We start from the raw sequence: 21,309 nt of genomic DNA, 5'->3' as shown, positions 1-21,309 counted from the left end.
ATCTGTAGTGTCAGTAAACAGTGTTGAAGAATGGAGCCAGAGGGCATAAATGCTAGAAATTATATGTGCTAACTGGGGACCTACTCTTTTATTGGTGTCTCTTGCTCTTGGTGTTATTTTTCTTTAAAAAGCTTCATTCTCTTTAATTTTTCTTCTGATTTAAAAAAAAAAAAAAAAAAAGAGGGGAAGAGAGAGAGAACACCTTTTTGCTATGTTTAGGTTAGGTCACTTTAACTGATTGGTGTGTAACAACATATTAATGAAATCATGTTTTTGTGTGCTGAATAGTAGCCTACCTGCTAGGTAACTTGACATTTCCATTTACTTCAAGGCAGGTACAGAAAGAAAGGTTGCCTTCTTGTGCTTCCTGCTGAATTCCCTGTGTCTTGGCAGGCTGCACTCATATTTTGAGATGACCTGACAGGGAAGTGACAATGCTGGCTGTAATTGAGAGTCAACAGGGGATCTGAAATTCCCCAGCAGTGTAGCTGAAGGCAATACCTGAGTAGTTCTCCATTTGCCAAACCTGCCCAAAGGGGTTTAGTAAGTTTTTCAGAGGCTTTGTTGAACTTCTGTTGAGCAACCCTGTTTTATTGCCCCTCAACAGGTTTTTGAAGAAGTAAGGTTAGCTTGTAAGGTGACTTGAATCACTTTTTTACTGTCTTAATTGAAAGGAAAAACCCAACCAACCACAAACATTTACTGCCTGAGGGACTATCAGTGCTTCAAACTACTGTTTGTTGTTGGGGTTTGCTTTGTTTGTGTTTTTTTTTTAATTTAATTTTTTTTCCAAATATAGATGGTCAGGAATCACTGTTACTTAAGTCCACTTCTCACCATTTTTCTCTCTTTCCTATTTAAGGTTTTGTGTGATCAACTTCAGTTTTTCTTTCTGATTTTAATATCTTACCATGCTCAGGTAAGAACTGAAAGATTGCTAAACTGAAAACTCAACATTATTAGTTACCTCTTTGTTAAGTACTAGTCCAAATATTCAGAGAATCTTTGAAAGAACAGGAGTCTTCAGAAGAATGAGTAAGGGCAAATGTGAACCTACACTCTCTACTTCTTCCTTAAAAAAACCCAACCTGTCTGTCTGTCTATCTATCTATCTATCTATCTATCTATCTATCTATCTATCTATCTATCTATCTATCTATCTATCTATCCATCTATCCATCTATCTATCTAGTAAAGGTGCTGGGGAATATGAAGGGAAATGTAAGCCAGTCAATAAACCTGAAAGAAGAAAGGAATTACAAGCTGGTCAACGAAACCTTAATCCCTGCATATTTTTTTAACAAGTTATTAAACAGTTGCTTTATAAGCACTTCTGGGATAATAAAATTGATAAGCAACCAATATAGATTTATTAAGAGCCAACTGTTTTAGACAATTTCAGTTTCCTTCCTTGGTAGTGTAGCTAACCTAGCAGACTGAAGATGAGTGATAGATGAGGTATGACTTTATTATTTTTTCATGCAGTGACTGTGTGTGATGTTCTTTACTGCCTCACACATCACTCATAGAAAAAGGAACTCCACATGAAATCATTGTAAAATAAACTCACAAGTGTTTGAGAAAAGGTCATTAGGGGTCATTAATGGTTTACTGACTACAGAGAAGGAAGGCATTTCAGATGGGTCCAGTATATCTTCTGGTTTTGTTCTGTATTTTTATCAGATATTTGGCTAGTAGAACACATACAGTATGGTAAATTGTTATCAAACAGACCCTCTGAATCCACTTGTTGAGTATAAGAAGTTACAACATGTGAGTAACAAAAGCAAACCTATTATCAGATGGCTCATATTCACTATACAGGGTTCTGTGCCTCAACTGGCACATCAGAGAAAAATTTAGATGAGTCTCATAGGGGAAAATGATGGCTGAAAAGCAGTTGCTTTGACAATTTGGAAAGACAGTGCAAGCACAATGACATGAAATTCCAAAAGGTGAGCACAACTTGCTATGTTTTGCATACTTGCTGGAAGAGGAATAAAAACTTAAAGCAGTCTAGCCAGTGAAAACCTGGAGTTTATAGTTGAAGGACAATTGCACCTGTTTATACATGGGAGATATGTAAATAAAGAATGCTGCATGTGAGGGGATGTAGCTGTTATTTTCGGTTTAGCACTGATGAGGTAGACTACTGCACCCAGCAGCTGTAATAAAGTGCTGTAATACCATGACCTGCTAGAAGATGTTGAAGGGAGTGACTGTTTGGTCTCACAGGAAAAAAATGAGAGATGTGGGACACCTATCAAACAAAATGAAAATCTTTATAGGGCATATTGTCTTCCATTATGAGAAGGGCAGAAAAAAAATAGTATTATTTTGGATGGATAATAGAAAGTAAGAACTGTCTTAGATATTCCATTTTCAGTGTCAGCTGCCTAACCACTGGTGTCGACTATGTGATTTATCCATTTACATATTCTCAATAACTCGTTTTCTTTTGTTTGTTAGAAGGGACAGGTTCTCACATGTCATATAACTGAAAATAGAGAGTCTCAGTGGCAGTAGATGTCTGAGTCAGACTAGTTTTCAGGCTGAAGTGTTATTGCCATTTCTGATGGCTATTGGGCGTAGCAGTGAATGGAATCTGGGCAGCAAACTCTGTCCAAGGGAACAAAATCCTATTTCATTATAAACAGGTGATGATGAAATTAATCTAGATTGGTGTGTTGTCTTTCCCATAGAAAATACATCAGATTTAGCCTCATTTTCAGAAAAAGTTTTGAAAAATTCCTCTGTACTTAATTCTTCTTGCTTTACCTCTCACACGCTAAATAACCCTACCACTAAATAAACCCCTAAAAGACATGCAAATCCCCCCATTGCTGTGTAACTGGACTTGATTGGTTGGATTACCAATGTTCAGATAAATCTGAAGGGACTCTCGGTCCTCATGGAAGTTTAGTAGTTCACCAGATTAAAAGTGACATTTAATGCACAGAAGTTGGCCTTCTATAAATTACTTCTTTCTTCTTATACTGGCATCTGTGTACTGTGCTGGGGCATTCCTCAGGTATGAGGTCCACCTCTCCAGGCTTAATTTCCACTGAATTTAAAAAGCTTTCTCAAAGTGCACCAAAATTTAGCCTCTTTGTATAATACAGTCTTGGCTTTTAAAAATGGTTGTACCTAACTTGTTTTTCTGTTTCAGAGTTGGCTATGGATCATGGCTTTTTTCCCAGTAGCAAATAAAATCACACATATGAGGCAAGCAAAATAACTTTGCTTGCTTGCATTTTTTGTTTCTCACAATAATCATACATAACTCTCTGCTGTGTCTTATATTATATCATGCTCTTCAGAGAAATAGTGATTAATGCTTTTTGTAAACTGGGGGAGAATTACGGGTCTAATGTCTGCATATATTTTTGTGCCTGTTGGTTTGTCTGCCTTCATCTGGTATTTGGCATATTTTCCTGTATTTCATGAGAACAGACAACTAGGCATGTTCCAGTCAGGCCAAGTGTCCATTTAGTTTCATACTCTTTCCAAAGGCAGCTAGTAAACATGCTTAGGGAGAAAAAATGTAAGAAATGCATGAAGTATATGTAGTAATTCTTTCCCATGTTTGGGGCCCTTAATTAGTGGTTTAGGAGCTTCCTTAGCTCTAAAGGTTGAACACAGGCATTTGTGTTTTCAATAACTAGCAGTGATTCTGTCATTTAACAATTCAGTTATTTTTTTGAGTCTATTTGTGCATTGTGTGTGTTCAGTGTCTTGCTGCGATGATTCCATAATTCAGGTGTACATTGTGAAGAAAAAGCATGTTCTAGTTTATTACAGGTCTATCATTATAGTGGCTTGCTCACTCGATTTTGTTGTGAGAAATGGATCCTTGTTGACTTTTCCATGCATCAGTCAATCTGTCAACCTCTTGATCTCTGTCAACTTTTCTTTGCTGAAGTTTCACTTTGGGCTTGGAAGATTTGACAGTCTTTTGATGAAAGAGTCAATATCACAGCACTGTGAAAGCACTGCCATCCACTTGGTGGCCAAAGCACTTAAATTTTTTCTTTGTTATCAGTAAAACTGATAACTGATATCTGATATATTGATAACTGTTATCAGTAAAACAGAGTGAAGATTTCTTTAATTAGGTAAGATTCTGTAAATTATGGGCTAGATTACAAATGTAAATTAAGAAGAAAGTGTGATTGTAGATCTGATTAGAATAATTTCTGCAAGTATAATACTGAAGTTCCTCCCCTGTGTGCTGTACATAGTCACTAACAGTGGCTGCTGTTATTTGATGAAAGCTGTCTCCACAGGCATTTTTTGATGCCAAAAGCACTTGTATCAACTGCTTTTTATGCTTTCTCCCTTTATGTAAAAATTTGATAGCAATGGAAGCAATCTTACTATAATATCTTACTTGTTTTGAAAAGCATGTTGACAACCAGCTGGCAAGGCTGAGATACAAATTCAGTTATATAAATTTGATTTAGATCGGAGTAAAATTACTCTAGAATTAAAGAAACTCCAAACACTTGCTTTTCATTCCAAAGAAAAGAATCCATTTACCTGATCATGAACTGGATCTGAACAGTGATTAGTCTGTTGAGCCTGTAAAAGAACTTTTTCCATGTGTCCAGTTGTGCCTCTTATTTTCCCTGTTGGCCAGCATATATTGCATTAGGAGCCTTAGTGGTGAGAAGGATTGGAGTGATGACTCATCTCTCCTTGCTAGGTTGCAGGAAAGATACTGTGTATTGTGCACTTTGCAACTCCAGGCTAGAAGTCCCAAGTTTGTGCTGACCCTGTGATGGTCTATAATGTGTAAACCTGGAGCTGCATACCTTGAATTCTGGGGAAAGACTGCTGGAATGCAGAATAGGCCAGGCTGGCAGGCAGAAGGTAGGACAAATACATGTCCTGCTGTGAAAAACTAAACTTAAAGTCAAGAAAAAGTATTTTATGGTTCTTTCCTCTGCGTATTTATCAATACTGTTTTCAGTTACAGTCAAAACCAAATGATGAGTTTTGGCAGGTGTGCTAAAGCTTTCTAGCCCAGTGGTCATAAATGATGAGCTAAAATGTGGGGCATTTTTTAGTAAATAGCTTGTACTATTATCTAATAATTCACATGTTCAAGTTAGAGGATTGCAATCTACTGGCTCTTCTCTATTTTAAATTGTAACATGTCCTTTTTCTTTAGAAACAGAAAATTTTGAGTGACAAGGCTTATAAGCTTTGAATTTGGTATAATATTTAAAATTTTTTTGTGTTTCAAAATTAAAGCATTTACTAGTAGCCAGTAATAGCCTAAAGTTACTTACACATAAGCAGGAGCAATCGAATTAAAGCAGTATTTAGCACTTTTAAAAATTTACTGATCATATATAACATTTTTGTTGTTGCTTTGGAGGCTGGGTTATTTTTTGTTTAGCCAAGTAATTTCATATTATAATTTTGTACTTGCTTTGCTGATGATAAATACCAGTCAAAGAGCAGTGGTTTGGGTGGGGGGATCTTTGTAGCCTTGTTTCTAGGCATTGTTCCAACATACACAGCTAAAGTACTTCATAGGTTTTGTTTAGAGCAGGGTCTTTAATGGAAAGATCACTGCTGAGTCTTTTTAATGCAATTTTGCAAATACTTGTTCTTTCCTACAAATTCGACATGACATTTCAACAGTGGAGCTGGCTGTTAAAAATACGTTAGTTGTCCTGCATACTGTGCTTTGAAGAGGATCAGAGAACCTGTCAATTTTTTTCTGAACATGTGATGCTTTTGGAGAAATCTGGTAATGAGAGAAAGACCGAGAGTACATGAGAACTAATTGTGTAGAGGGCATAAGGTATCATCTTGCTGCAGTAAATGTGGAGAACTTCCTTTGGAGTGTTTAAGTAAGGTTGTACCCTGATCTGCTCCTCAGTGCCCATGACTGAAATTTATGATGCGTGGTAGATGCCTTTAGGCAGAGAATGAACAGTCAGCTTTTCATTAATGTGTAACAGGGAGACTGGTGGGAACGTTGTTCCATGCTGTGGAGAGCTTGTAGTGAATTCCTTCAATCTTAAGCAAGCTAAAAATAATTCTCTAGAAAATGTATGCTTTAGCTAAGCCCTTTGTTTTCTGAACATACATTAAAACAGCGATTAAAACTGTGTAGTGAAAGTAAAAAGAACAACACATATGCTCCTGCTCTTTATTGTAATCTTGAAATTGTTAAGCTGTTGAATACATTCAAGTAAAGATTTAAGAGTGGTAGTGTTTGTATAGCAGTGGGGAATGTGTCTGTGTGCAGTCTAAAGATTATGTTAGAAAACTCTTTGTAAGCTCTTTGTATTTTTGCAACTATTTTTATGTCTCCTTTCTGTATATTGATTCTCTGAGGGGACTGAGCTGGCCCATTTGTCTGAAAGTAGGTGACTTGCTGAATCCAGTGACTCCTGATGGATAGAGCAAAGGAAGAATTGCATGCTGGATAAAACCAGTTTCCTTTGCTGCTGTTTGGAGGCATGAAGTTTCCAGAGATTTCCACAGGAAAGGGAACAAAGATAATTGATACATCCCTTTAAAAACTGGTGGAACCGGGTCATGGAGGATGAGCCACTGGAGTGGAGAGGGAGAGAAGAGCTGTTGAAAGGAGCACAGACACTGTAGCTGAGGGGCCAAACACAGCTGAAGGAGGCTGGTTGAGAACAGAATGAAAGTTTCTAAAAAGCAAGCAGTGCTTGTATGTGAGGCATCTTGTCTGCACATTACCTGCTTGATTTGGCACCAGGTACATTCAGGTATGGAAGAGCCACAGGCAACATATCTGCATAGTCTATAATATTTCTGTGAAAATATAATGTGTTTGTATTCTTTCTAAAGTAATTTTTAAAATGTAGGTCTGTCTTTTTGCCTCAGAGAACAAAGATGTTAAAATGCTGGAGGAAATTGCATAGGTGTGTTTCAGCCTCTGCATCTCCTTGAGTAAATGGTCCATGACAAGGATGTTGAGGGGAAGAAACCTTTTTCCCCATGATCTCACACTTTACTGGTTTGGAGGGGAAGCCAGAACTGTAACCCTTTCCTGAAAAAAAATACTGCATTATTGCTCTGCAAAGAAGAAAAAAAGAAAACATTACTTGAGTATTAAGATGCTGTTCTGCTTCCCACCTGTGTGGTAAACAAAACATTAGGGGCCTTGGGTGTGGAGGTGTGTCTCTGTCCTTGCTTTGAGGTGGTTCAAATTGTCACACCTCTCCTGACCAGAGGGGCTGGAGCTGGCTGGTTGTCAGCATGTGGCCACTCTCTCTGGTCCTGGGAACTCAGCCCTCTTTGTGTGGTGGGGAAAGGGATGTTGGCCTCGAAGGCATCACTAGCTCTGAAGGAGAACAGAGTGGAGGTATAATCTCCCTTGCAGACACTATTGTTGTGGCCTTAAACACTGAACAGTGGCAAACCTCTCTGTGGATGTCATTTTGATTTAAACATTTGCTTTTTTATTTGTACTGGGGGGGATGTGAGACAGGAAATTGCTGCAAGCTGACCTAGTATCACAAATTTAACCTGGTATGTGTCTCCATGAAAGGATATGCATTAGCTTACTGTTATTAAACCAGTTGTACTTTGCTAGCCTAGTTTCCCAGGGAAAAGTATAGTTTTGAAATCACTGTGGCAGCCTGTTGTGGTTTGTTTTGGTGGCTGCAATATGGTTTGTGTAATTTAGGAAGAAAGAAAATAGAAATAATTATGTGTGAAGTTAAACTGCCATAACATATAAAATGAACTGTATGCACATCAGAGCATCTCAGCTGGATGGATTTTCATGGTGTTAGGTATGTGAATAGAGTTGCTGTAACTCACCTGGCTAAGAGTCTGGCAAACAGAAAACCTTGGGTTTTTTTGGTGTAATACTAAGAAATAATAAAGATGCATTTATCAGAAAAACTCTTCCTTCAAATTCAAGCAGGAAACAGGTAGAAACACCATTGACTTTGTGTTGAACCAGGAAAATATTCTTAATTTGCAGATATTATTTTGACTGAATACAATAATTTATTTGTTTTGTAAAAGGCAGTAGAAATACTTAATTTAAAAACTGGAACAATGTAAGCATATTACTTACCCAAAACACGTCAATGAAGGAAGTATGTCCTTCCTGCTTTCCTAAGAATTAATGTTTTACTTCAAGTAGTAGTAAGTTACACAACCTATGTATACAATAAGCAGTATAAACTGTAAGAGACTGAAAGGGTTTGTTTATCCTTCCTCATGATGAGTGTCTTTCGTCTCTTTACTGCACACAGCCTCATTACTAAAGAGTTGTGTTATTCTATATGGAAAAACACTAGTAGCAATTTCATGTTTTCTTACTCTCAGTCAATAGCTCTAAGTATCTGTTCTTACTATTTATCACTTTTGTGGATTGTGGCTTAAAAGCCATACTTGACTGTGCATAAATATGGCATAGGAAGATGCCATGAAAACTTTTTTGTTTGTTTTGTAGGAATATTAAAAATTCCTTTTGGCCCCATGGTTGGCCTCACAACTTCCCTGCACAAATCTCAAAGTTGTTCCTTTTTTCTGCTGGAAGTGTTAAGCATGATGATCATCTTATGCTGAGTTTTATAACAAAGACTTTTCTTTTATAATCTGTACAAAAACATTCCATTTGTTTTACATAGATGTTCATGAAATGGGCCACCATATTTTTCCTTCCCATTCTATTTTTTAAAAAATAATTTTCTAAATGCTAAATAACTTTACATCATTTCTACTTTAGATAATCTCTGCCACAAATTGAAAAATATTAATAAAGTTAAAGTTCAAAAGAATTTTTGAACAAGGTTGTCTTTTCGTACAAATAGAAAGGTGGAAGTAGCCTATCCATCTAGGACAAGATTCCCAAAGAAATTGATGTTTTTCATAGACCTGAAAGGAAAACTAAACAGAATTTTTGTCTATGACCAGACAGTTGGTATAGAGATGAGTTGCTGGGCCACAGGCTCTTTAGTACTTCAGAAAAGATTTTACCTCTCTGAAAGGAATTTTTGCATTTGTATCCAAGCAGTTCATTGCTATTAAGAAGCTCTTTAAGTCTTGTCCACATACTGTTGGATCACAGAATAACAGATCCAGAAGATCCAGAATATCTTCCAGGGTCATCATCAGATAGCCCTTATTGGGCTGCTCATTGTTTTCACTCTTCGGTGGTTTATTGTCTTGGCAATTCGCTCCTTTGAATGTAGGCAGACATTAAACAAAACTCTGAAAAATTGTCTCTAAGCAGGACTTCGCCTTTCAGGCAGTTTGTGGTGCTGCAATGTAGTCTTTGCCCAAAAAAGGCACACCAGAGTAGGAGTTTTCTTGGATGTTAGTGATTTAATTGTTCAGTGCTAGGTAGTTAATACTATTAGTTAATTATGCTTTAAATGAACTAAAATTGAATAAAAATAATTTTGGCTGCAATGCTACGATAAACCTGAAAATGTTAAGTACTTATTTTAAGAAGAACCTGTTTGTGATGAACCTGCTTTTTGTAGCCTAACATTATTATTTTAAATAAATATAATTTCACAAAGGATCTGCAGAGCTGCTGATTTTGAAAATGCAGAAAGAGGAGGTTTCTATTTTCCTTTTTCGGTAGCAGCAGCTGCCTCTGAATTTCATTCTTACTAGCTGATAATTGTAGGCAATAAATTGTAACAAGCCAAATGCGATATGCATTTTAATATTACTTAAAGTATGAAAAAAATTCTCAGGTGCAATTAAAGGGTGTGTGAGACTATGTCCATGGCCATGTAGGTTCTTTAATTCTGGTCCACTTTAATGGACCTTTAATATTGTGAGAAGGAATGATTGAGGAATCCGAAGTGTTCAGGAAGAACCTTCCCTGATTAGGCTTCCGAAAATCACATATAAATATTTTTGGACCTGGACTGTAATGTGATCACAGAAACACTGAGTGTTATTTAGAAAGACAATAATGTTGGTGATTAGAGAAAATGAAGTAGCATTTATTTAATTAATCTTTGATTCTAGTCATTAAAATACTTGTTTCAGGAGCAGAATACTCCTGATGGAGTCTGTGGAAAGCTATTATATTAGGCACAAAGATTTGAAGCCATTATATTAGCCATAAAGCTTAATATCAAAGTGTGATGTCATCTCATCCAAAACTACTTGTCTTTCATTAAAAGAAAACTGTTTAGGCTGTAAGAGTTTAAAAAACCAAGATGAAACCCTCTTTTTAGACATACAGTCTTTTGAAAGAACATGTGTAGCACGTATGTGTCCTATATGTAACCTGATGTAAAAGATATTAATTCACATCAATATCTGAGAAGAATGTTACAAATGCCTGGAATATACACTTAGAAATTAACAGCATTTAGTTTCTGTGGCTCTTTTTAAAGTTCAGTTGAATTTTGAGTTAAATGAACTTTTCGTCAATGTACTTACAACTAGTCTCTTTGTACAACCACTTTTAGCATCTAAAGTATTTTTCAACAGGAATACCATAGTATGATTTGAGTTGATTTAAAGATGATCTGTTTTTAACCCCCCTGCCATGTTTGGGACACTTTCCACTAGATCATGTTGCTGAAAGCACCATCCCTGAACACTCAGGAATGGGACATTCACAACCTCTCTAGTTGTTCCAGTGCCTCACCATTTCATAGGAAAGAATTTCTGACATCTAATCTAAACTTCTCTTTTAGTTTAAAACCATTCCCCTTGTCCTATCACTATGTGCCTATGTAAAAATCACTCTCCCTATTTTTCATAAGCCCCTTCTAAGTGCTGAGGTACTCAAATATACTTTGTCAGAAGACAAAGAAAGGACAGATACTGTTAAATGACTGAATTTTTTAAAGAAGTGTTTTCTCTAGATGGCTTGCAATTTTGGAAGCTTGAGCACTACACCTGGATGGAGAATCTTGAATGGCCTTATCTGGATGAACTTTGTTTGCAGAAAATGGGAAGAAGTTATAGAAACTTGGCAGTGTTTATTCTAGCATATTGTATCCTTTCTGGGCATTCAGTGTTTGTGAAGGCTATCCTGCCTATGACTTGTAAAGACACATAGTTCCTGTTAGTGAAAACTGTCTTCCTCTTACATGCAGCTTGTGTTTCCAATGTCCATCCTCAGTCCTTATCCTTCAGTAGAAGCCACAAAAGTGTAGAGGGGCCTGAAACATCTTGCCTATAAGGAGCTGGGCATTTTTAGCCTAGAGAAGACTGAGAGGGAATCTCCTCAGTACATATAAATATCTCAAGTTGGGTCCCAGGAGGATGGTGCCAGACTTTCTAGTAGTGCCCAGATACTGCACAGGGACTAACAGCAATAAACACAAGAAGTTCCAGCTCAATATGAGGAAGAACTTCTTTATATTGAAGGTGGCTGAATACTGAACAGGTTGCCCAGGAAGACCATGGAGTCTCTCTTTCTGGAGACATTCAACACCCATGCATTCCTGTGTCACTAGGTAGCCTTACTTTGGCAGAGAGGGTTGGAAAATATGATCTCCAGAGGTGCCTTCCATCTGTAATTGTTTTGTGATTCTATGATTTTTGTGGATGCATCATTATATGTAAACCAAGAGTTTTGTCATGTGATGAATTTAGTTTCTTTTGTGCTTCTAGATTAGCCTCTATAACAACCTGCTGATTTCTTACAAATAAAAAAATGAAGTTTATGAATACCAACTCTCTCAGAGATGTTAGTAACCTTGATTCATAATTTGGATGATGAAAGCTTTTAGTATCTTAATGGTGGGTGCTCTGGCAATTAAAAAGATGCTTAAAATTCTTTGAGACATCATATTATTTATAATTCTGTATAGAATAGCAGTTCTGTCTGATTTCTAGTGGCCAAAAAGACCCCCATCTTTGAGAGCTATCATTTCCTATTTCTTTAAATAACTGGAAGAAAACCTGCTGTAAATTTGTGATCTATTTCCGAAAGCCTGGGATAAGGCTTTTTAATGTAGGTAGATTCAGTGTTTTGCACACTTCAACATTTAGGTAACGTGTTAATGGAAGACCTTTTGAGATTCAAAGAAAGGGAAGATGCCATTTTGCACAAGCAAGCAATTTTTCAAAGTTAAAGTAGTAGCAGTCCATTCTCAAAAAAAAGAAAATTAGAATAACTAGACTTGCTGTTGCTCAGTTTACTTATTGTTATAATAGGAGTGAAGGTGTTGTTGAGCATTTGGCAAATTCCTCAGTATATGTGATAGAATAGCATGTCATTCTGTGTTGAGTACCTGTCATCTTCTGCAGATACAAAAAGGGGAATTGTTTCAGCTTTGCAGGTCAGTGCTCCTTTGATACAAATTCTCCATTGATTTTTCTTCATTGTTATTCGGGTATTGTTGTGGAGTAAAATTAAGTTTCAAACCACAGTCTTCCCTTCTGTAAAGTAAAACCAAACTTTTTTCTTGGTTCCCATTTCATTTTATTTCCTCAATTTGCTCCTTATTGCTTTGTGTTCATCTATTCTTACTTCATAGGAGTCATTAAAGAGCTGCTGTGATTTTTTAAGAAGGGACTTTAATAGGAATTTATTTTCTGTCTCAGGATGTTAAAATCAATTTGGTGGCTGCATGTTGTGGTGCTCTTCCTCCCTCCCCCACTGATAGAAACATGAGTGGTTTAATCTAGCCCCAAATTGCTGTATGGAAACCCTTTGCTCTTAAGTCAAAAAACTCAGTGCAAGTCTGTGAATTGTTTTATGAAAATACTGGATCAAGTTTCAAGCTTCGAGTCCCTGCTGATACATTAAATTCTTCATGGTATTGGCAGGGAAGAAGCAGGGGACCTTTCTTTAGCTAGATAAATAGGAGAAGTGTCAACTCCAGATGCCTGAGGGAGAGACTCCAGACAAGCTTTTAGTACAATTACAGAAGGACAAAGTGGAAGAGACCCATGGGACTCGTATGTGTATTGAATTTCATTTAGCTGTTTGGTCACTGGAAAAAAGTCCTATAGCAGTCTTTAAAGTAGATATGCTTGTAGCCTTTTGTGTATAAATATGAGGATATGGTGCTTTTTTTGGTTTTTTGGTTGTTTTTTTCTTTTCATATGTATGTATATGTATGCTGTAATATTAGGAAATGCTATTGGCAGAGGGTACTCAAGCTAAAATAATACAAGTACCTCTCATTCAGTGCCCACAGCAAATGAAAGAGTCAAAACTCTTCCTTGGGACATTTCCCAGCAGCTGAAGTAAGTGGACTTGCATGGGACTGATGCATAACTCAGCAGCATGGATGCTTAGTTTTGGTGTTGCTGGGTTGTATGTGTAGCAGGGAATTTTGTTTGTTCACCTGATACTCTCTGTATACAGTTAATGACTTGTCTGATCTTCACTTGCCTCAGAAAGTCTTCAGTGATTCTTTAAATAAGGACATTTAAAACCATAGAATGAAACTCAAAGTTGTTATTGTTTGCAGTTTGTTGATGGGCAGGGCAATCATATTTGCATAACCTGCCCACTTTTTCTGTATAAATAAGGATATTTGTTGTATTTTAATCTTTACCAAGCCATATTGCTTATTGTTTTAATGTCATAGTCTCTTGAATTCACATTTGTTGGGAACATTTCTTTGAAAGCACAATGCTGTCTGATCACATGGTCTGCATTATAAATCTTGCCTTTCTGATACTCTCTAAGTTACATAATGAAAATGAAAATTTAAAATTATAATATGCATTGCATCCTCTTCCTGCCTTCTAATTTATGGAATTGATTACTGTATGCATTTTAAATGGCTGTCCTAATTAAGTAGTGTCAGCAATTGTGTTGACCAGAATAATTTTAGAACCCATCACTGTCCTTTTCTATAGAAGACAGACTTTCCTATCTGAATAGCTTATTCTTTACATAAATTGTGTGAATTTTGTTACTTGAACTCGATTTCTTCTGCACCTTTTCTGTGTTTTCATTTTAGGAAGTTACTGTTTCTCATTCTTGTTCTTCATCTGCTTCATCTGCTGTGACACACTGGACACACATGGAGCTACCCAGGTTTAACCTGATTTCAACTCTCATCCGTACTGGGGAGTGTGTGTGTGTGCCTACACGTGTGTAATACAGAAGTAAAAATAAAGACACTTCTTATTTTACAAATGAAATGTTATGATTTTGTTTGGTTGTTTGGGTTTGGGTTTTTAGGGATTTTTTGAGCTTCTGTTTTCATCCATATTTTTCATCTTAATGACAGTGCTGAAAAATTTGAAAACACCTTTTCTAGTATCTCAGAATTGCGTATCTCAGACATATGCCCTTTTAAGAAAACACCAAGTATTTGGAAGTTCACAGTACCATGGTAGCTCTTGGCAGCACTATCTGGTATGTTTGTGTGTGACTGAACTGAAATTTTGGCCCTTCTCTGAGGCATTCTTATATATAGCTAACTAATAGTTCACAGAGTCACAGAATATTCTGAGTTGCAGGAATCTACAAGGATCAAGTCCAGCTCTTCAGGGAATGGCCCATTAGGGGTTCAAACGCACAGTTTTCATGTTAGCACCATGCTCTAACCAAATGAGCTAATCTTGTTAGTTTACTTTAATCCCATAATTAATTAGAGCAAGTTTGTTGGTTTTTTTTTTAAAACATTGTCTTTCACCTACCCAGAGCCCTCCCTGTGAATTTTGTCAATCAGTGTAGATCATGTAACTCTTGCTCTTGTTGTAGGTGGAGGTCAGATGAAGGCCCAAGGTGATATCCTAAGACTATAAATAAAGTAGTTAGAAGTATCAATAGCCAGTTGTCTGAAATACAGAGGAAATTTGAACAGAAGTTTTCATAGTTTTTACTGCTCTTCATCTTGAGGACTTATGAGAGGAAGCACTTGTTATATTTAATGGCTATCAGTGGGTCATTGCTTTGGTTCTTTGTTCCATCATTTCTTGAGCAAATATGGAATTAAGCATCCAGAGCAAACTGTGGCAGATTTTTTCAGTATAACTATGTCTTGCATAAAAAAGTGCTTTCTTGAGCCTAACATTTTCCAATGTGCTTTGATGCTGTCTGCGCTTGTTTTGGCAGATAAAATGATGAGTTTCTATCTAGTCTTCCTTTCTGTGCTTATCCACATTTTCTAAGGATCAAAAGAAAATACACCATATCACTTGAATCTGTGATTTGATCTGTGATCAAGTAGTGCTGACTGTCATACTGTTACAGCCTGGAACATTCTGTCGCTACTATAGTACTCTATGACAAAACAATTTATTTTGTGTGTTGTAGTTCTGCAGGAATTTGCCACTTCTGCATAACTTTTAAAAGTTACCTGATAGGCCATAAAATTAATTTTTGCTGTTTGGCTACAATACTAGAATGTGATATGATGACCTTTGGGAAGAAAATCTGGATTTTGCTTTGCTTTTTAGTCTTAGAGGATGACTTCTTAAGCATGTATTAATCATTTCCATCCGAAAGCATCTTATATTTTTATCTTACTTAGAAAAGCAACAAAAACATTCAGCAAAAAAAGCTTCTTAGACTCGTGGTGTTTTGCACTTTGGGGTACTATTACACATGCTTGTGATTATCTACTCTGCAAACAATTGTCAGAAAGCTTCATCTGTTTTCCAAGTCCCACAGAAGAACAGATGTGGAATTAAGTTTCAAACAATGTACTGTTAATCACTTACATCTGGACACAAAATGAACTGGAACTCAGTGGAAACTGATTGGATGCTTTGTTAGTTGAGCATGGAGTGGAGAATTTGCATTGTTCTCAGTTTTCGTTCTCTGAGCAGCCCTTTGAAAACAATACTAATATATGAACAAGACAAGGGTCTGTTTGAGATATTTAACTCTTTCTAGAGAGCCAAAACCTTAGGGGACCACCTGAATGGAGCTGGAATATATTATATGGATGAATATGAAAGAGAGATTGTGTAGTATGTTAAATTTTCATTTATTTGAGAGCTCTTTTGATGCTGTAAAGGATACTGAGAAGTGGCTGCATATCATTTGTGTGCTTTCAAAAGCAATTACTTAAACCAGACAGCTTTGCCTGTAAGAGATTTAAAGTCAGCGTTTAATTGCTGGAAAACCATAAGAAAGCAATTATGTCAGAAAACCTACCCATGTCGCATTCTAAACCTTAGCATTCATTGGAAAAATCACTTAAAAAGACAGCTCATACAACTACTACAGAAAGCTAGTTTTGGGGGAGAAATTACTTGGGGACTCTGGAACCTCAAGCTTCAACTTTACAGAGTTCTTATTATGGATCAGTGCATTAGAAGGTCACTGAGACCTTAGGAATTGTTGGATTTTTGTTCTTGGAAATACTTTCTTTCGTACCTGATAACAGAACTCATGGAAAAGGAACTATTGATACTTGCTCCTTGTGTGATTGCCCTCTTTGAAGTATGTATGAGGATAGAAAAATAGTACCTCCTCGTAAGAATTTGCATTTTCTGCTGCTGTTGAATTGAATCTGTTGTGTAATCTGTGAAAATGTGTAGCTTACATGTATAGGATTATTTTCAGTTACTTGATCCCATGTAACCTGGAAATAATTTGCCTTCCTGACCCTTCAAAATAAAAAAGGGAGTGGGGGTGTGAAGAGAGTCTCTAATTAATTTATTGCTTCTTAAATCTGATTAACTTGGTTAAGCAGACAAGATTATGCCATATTTCAGGGTTTATAGTAGTTCCTTGAAAGTTTTGAAACTCCCTTAGATGTTTAGCCTTATATTATATTGAAAGGTTAAAAAGGCTAGGGACTCAGCTGTGTGTGGTTTTTTGGCTTGAAAATAACAGAGCTGCCCCCAAAACTTGGAATGGGGCTTGAGGAGATTAGTAATGATGCATTTTCCTGCCTCCCACAGGCTGTTCCTTAACTTCTCACCTTCATGTTCATCATTATGTTTATTCTGGTAGTAAGCAAATGGCCAGAGCCAATCAAAATGTTAATTCCAACTAAGATAGCAAAATACAGTGTTTTGAGAGGTGGAGAGAACAGAAGAAACTTTCAGAAATGTTTGTTATGTTCCAGAGATGTGTTGACTCTTAGCTTGACTTTCAGAGAGATCTGTGAAACTTAGACCAGAGTTTATATATTGTTTAAACAAATCTTTCATATGGATTTCCTAGGGCTGTTTTAGTTGTGCTTTGCGAAGTGACCAATCTCTTGCTTTTTTTTGTTTTTGGGGAGGTCTGCTTGACCTTAAATTTTCATGTTTTCTTTCAAAATTACTTTCTTTCATGGATATTATTTTGTTAATACACTTTACAGAAGGAAAAAAAAAGAGATAATAATATTCAAAGTAAACATCTCTATACCCCCATATCTTGTTTTTTGGCCTTTGTCTACAATGAAATAAATGGCTAAGTATTTCATGTTCTTTAAACATGGCTTTGTGAATGTGGTTGAGGTAGACATTGTGTGCATTATCAAGACTTAGTAAATGTAGTTGTCTTCTGCCTTTAATATTTCTGCCTGGGATACAGATAATAGATCTTTATGGTGCTAGTAGAACCCAAATGAGAAACAGCATTTTGGATGAGTAATATTTTAAATGGGTTTAGATTGAATGTCTTGGTTTTAACACAGGGTTTGGAACAGCTTCAAGCTATTTAGTATGTTTTTGCTGAGAGGTGAGTGAGAGGTATGCTAATATACTTTAAAAAGATCTTTGGAGAAGGCTTTTCGCAAGGGAGTTTGTTTCCTTGTTATGCTTGTGTTTCATTAATTTTTAGAATTTCGTTAGTTTTCTGAATTTGTTTCATCATGTCATCAGCCTCTGACAGAACTAACGAGTTTCCTTATCTCTGCTCTTTTTCTTGAGAGTTTATTGTCAAAATCGTGCTCTTTCAGATGGTCAAGAACTTACATCTCAGTTTCACTCAGAAATGGATGTTAAATAATAATTAAAAAATATTTAGAGGAGTTTAAAGGATATTTGTAACTTTTTAAAAAATGCATACTGTGACAATCTTTGAAGACAACGTTATTGACTTCAGGGAAAATTAGACTTGGATTTTCTGTTTGTATTGCCAGAACATTTCTGAAAAGGTTTTCTTTATAGCAATGTTTAAGTAAATTTGCTTCAGAAAAAAGCTTAAACTGGCAAAAATTTAAAAGACATTAAAAAAGCATTGCTGTGGTATACAAAAACTTTGCTGTGGTGTACAAAAACACAATTACTGTATTTTTTACAGTGTATTTTACTATTGCTCTTCAATTCCCACCATCACTAGGGCTAGTTAGTTCTCCCATCTACAAATTAAATATGCACTTTAATGCAAACCAAGCAGTGGCTAGCTCATTTCCTCTTCCTTGGGTTAGCATCAGAGGAAGTGCCTCTTTGTGGGTTTGTAAGCTTCAGCTGGAAAAGCATGCAGGATGGAGATGGCTCAGAACTTTATTTCAGAGGTCTGCAGAAACTGCAAGTTGTTCTCCAGAGCTGGAAACTGGGCAGATAGGACTTGAGTAAGGATTTTCATTTCTATAACATAATTTTATTGAAATGCTCAAGAAAAGCACGTGTAATGTTGCTCAGTCTCATCTTCATTTAGTTTTTCTTACATTGGGTTTAGGTTTTGAATTTTGGGTTTTGTTTTTTTACAAGACTGAAGAACGGTTCTGAGACATAAAATTGTAGAGGAGCTGAATACCATTTAATGTGTAATTAATATGTAATATTTTTAGCCTTGAAATTAGGGTCTTCAGTGCCTGATAGGTGTGTTAGGTGGATAATGTTCTAGTAAACTGTTGATAGAAGGAAGTTAGCTTTGCAGTCAAATTGAATTACCTAAGCTCAAGATTTTGTCACTTAGCAAAGTCATTGTATCACTGAAGTCTTTCAGGATTAAAAAAGCAGTTTTTCAGTGGAAGTAGGTCACAGGTTACACCTGAGTGCTTTAATTTGGTAAACTACTGTTTGTGTGTGTATTTTTATTGCCTCAATGTAGATAAAAGCTGTGAGGATGTAATGTAAGTTAGTTCAATGTAGAATATATGCATAGAGTAAACAATTTTGTTTTCCTGACACCACAGAGAAGTTTGAGTTTGTATTTTGCCTTAACAGCTTCTTAGGTCTTAGTAAGTTGGGCCCTAGTTCTGTGTTTGGTTGCTTTGTTAGATATCTTCTCTCAAATGTAAGGAAAGTTCGAGGGGTTTTTTTTGTTTTGTTTTTTGGTTTGGTTTGGTGTTTTGTTGGTTTTTTTTGTTTGTTTGGGTTTTTTTTGGTTGTTTTTCTTTTAAGGATGAAGCCTCAAAACAGGTTCCTAATGCAGTCATAACACAGCTTTACTGGAAAGTGCAGGAATGTGTTTCATTGATTTGTAATAGTCTCATCACCATGATGATACTCTGACTATAACTTTGGCTGGAGAAGGAGGTGTGGGTTTGAAAACCAAAGAAACCCTGCATCTGTTGCTTTAAAGAGTATGTGTGGTACAGATTAAATAAAAGAATTTGCTAATTGCTTATGACATAGCAAAACTCCACAGTTGCCATCTCTAGACCTTCAGGAAAAGATAACTGACTTGCCTCCCTTGGAGACATTCTCTTCCACTTCTGCCAGAAGGCTGCTTTGTTTGTAAACTTTGGATTTTGCAGGCCAGTGTGTGGTAATCTGGGAGCAATAATTCAAATGCTAATAAATACTCATCAAAAGTTGTTACTTATTAAGCCAGCTGACATTTCGGAAGAATGGCCTGAGCTTGCCAAGTGATTCTAGCTCACTGCTAAGGAGCATGCCCCTGGTTAGAGGATTTGATTAGCATGTGAGGACTCCAGGGCACTCATGTGCCTCAGCCTCCTCTGGGTCCTGTGCTCTTACCTGGGGACCCAGTGGTGTGTTTCAGCCCAGCCTGGTGCCATCAGTCCAAGCTGTGTTTGCCAGTGTGCCTGTTTCCATCCCCTGCTGCTGTGGTGGTGACCTGGAGCCTGCCTGTGTCTGATGGTCACTGGGCTGCCCATGGGACCAGTCCCTCTCATCATCTGTGTGCAGGCAGCAGGTTGTCAGGCAGGGTGAAGCTGCCTTCTGGATCACTTCTTGTCTTGTTCTTCTCAGTGATGGCCACCTAGAGCAGCCTTATGGCCAAAACAGAGCCAAGGAACAATTTTAGTGGCTGTGGATGTACTTAGTAGAGATACTGCTGCAAAGCTTAGGCTGCCTTGAGTTAGTAGAGGGTTGTACCTAGCAAGACCAGAGCACTGGCTGTGGTGTAACTCACGGTGCAGCTGTGAAAGGGGGACTTGCCATTTTGCTTTTTAGTCCCTGTGACTCAGAGATGTGACTCAAGAGGCATGTTGTAAAGTGAACTTGTTAAGTACCTTTACAATGCCTTTAAAATAAACTGTATCTTTTTATCCTTGTGGATAGCACTAAAGATAAGAGCTCCCACTGATTTCAGTGAATGTGGGATCAAGCTCATGGCTGATATTCTATATTACTAACTTCAAATAAAGATTGATGCTTAGCTAAAACAAATCTTAGAAGCCAAAGCAAATATTAGATAATGAGTTTACTAAAGCCAAATTAGCATATTTTTGCTTTAGTTGGTAATGACTGGCTTGTTTAAAAAAGGTAATTTGATTCATTTACCACTCAGTGTTGTTGTATTAGGTAAAAGACTGAAAGCAATCTTTTGTCTGCAATGCAGGTCTCTTAAAGCTTCTGTATTTATTCTGCTTAGTTTTGTGAGAATTGCTAGGATTATAAAAATGTGTTATTTGGTTTAAACATTTTAATGATGTATAAAACTTTGCTGTGCTGCTTTCTTGGTTAAGGTGGTGCACTGGGAAAACTGGCATTAAGAGCAGGGATCAGTGTGTTAGAAGTACATATGGCTTTTATTAAGTGTAAACTTCAGGACAGGTGCATTTGGGGAAATATTTTTGTAGTATGAAAAAGGATTTTTTTTCTTCTGTTCTCTTTGAAACAGCTTGCAAATTAAGCTGCCCTATATAACTCTTGAAATTGCTTTAAATTAGATACATATAGGTATATAAATGATTTTCTAGATTGAACAAATTAGGTAGATAATACAAAAAGGAAAACTGGATTTTTATACTTTTGTAGGTTTGTGTGAAAGAGAAAATAATGAGCCCGAGCAGAAATGTTAAAAAAGTCTGTTGTGTATCTTGAGCTGTTTTCTTCGTATGGTTAGCATTCTCATTAGTTTAGAGGGTGGTTTTGTTTGTAAAGGGTTTTTTAACCTACTATCAGTGTTTCCCTAAAGAACTTACTTTGTCCATCTTGTTTTGCTGTTATTGCTGAAGGTAGCCTTAATGACGCCTGTGAAATACTAGTTTTTTTTAAATTTCATTTTGTGTTGTTCTGAATTGATAGCAAAAAACAAAGAACCCATTGAATGCA

The 21,309-nt window shown here is 36.6% G+C and overlaps 1 protein-coding gene across 4 annotated transcripts in view; it reads left to right on the top strand.

The window, feature by feature from the left end:
* Positions 1-21,309, top strand: part of LHFPL2 (LHFPL tetraspan subfamily member 2) — a 114,634-nt gene that overhangs the window by 30,765 nt on the left and 62,560 nt on the right. Inside the window, exon 1 of one of the 4 annotated variants that reach the window (XM_079330211.1) lies at positions 18,372-18,413. The exons of the other annotated variants lie outside the window; for them this stretch is intronic. The gene's annotated coding sequence lies outside the window, so the exon portion shown is untranslated. Of the gene's footprint in view, positions 1-18,371; positions 18,414-21,309 lie in introns of those variants that run through there. 4 annotated transcript variants of the gene reach the window in all.

Source organism: Erithacus rubecula (assembly GCF_903797595.1).
Source record: "Erithacus rubecula genome assembly, chromosome: Z".
In the NCBI taxonomy this organism is placed as follows: domain Eukaryota; kingdom Metazoa; phylum Chordata; class Aves; order Passeriformes; family Muscicapidae; genus Erithacus; species Erithacus rubecula.
This window is presented reverse-complemented; position numbering and strand designations above follow the sequence as displayed.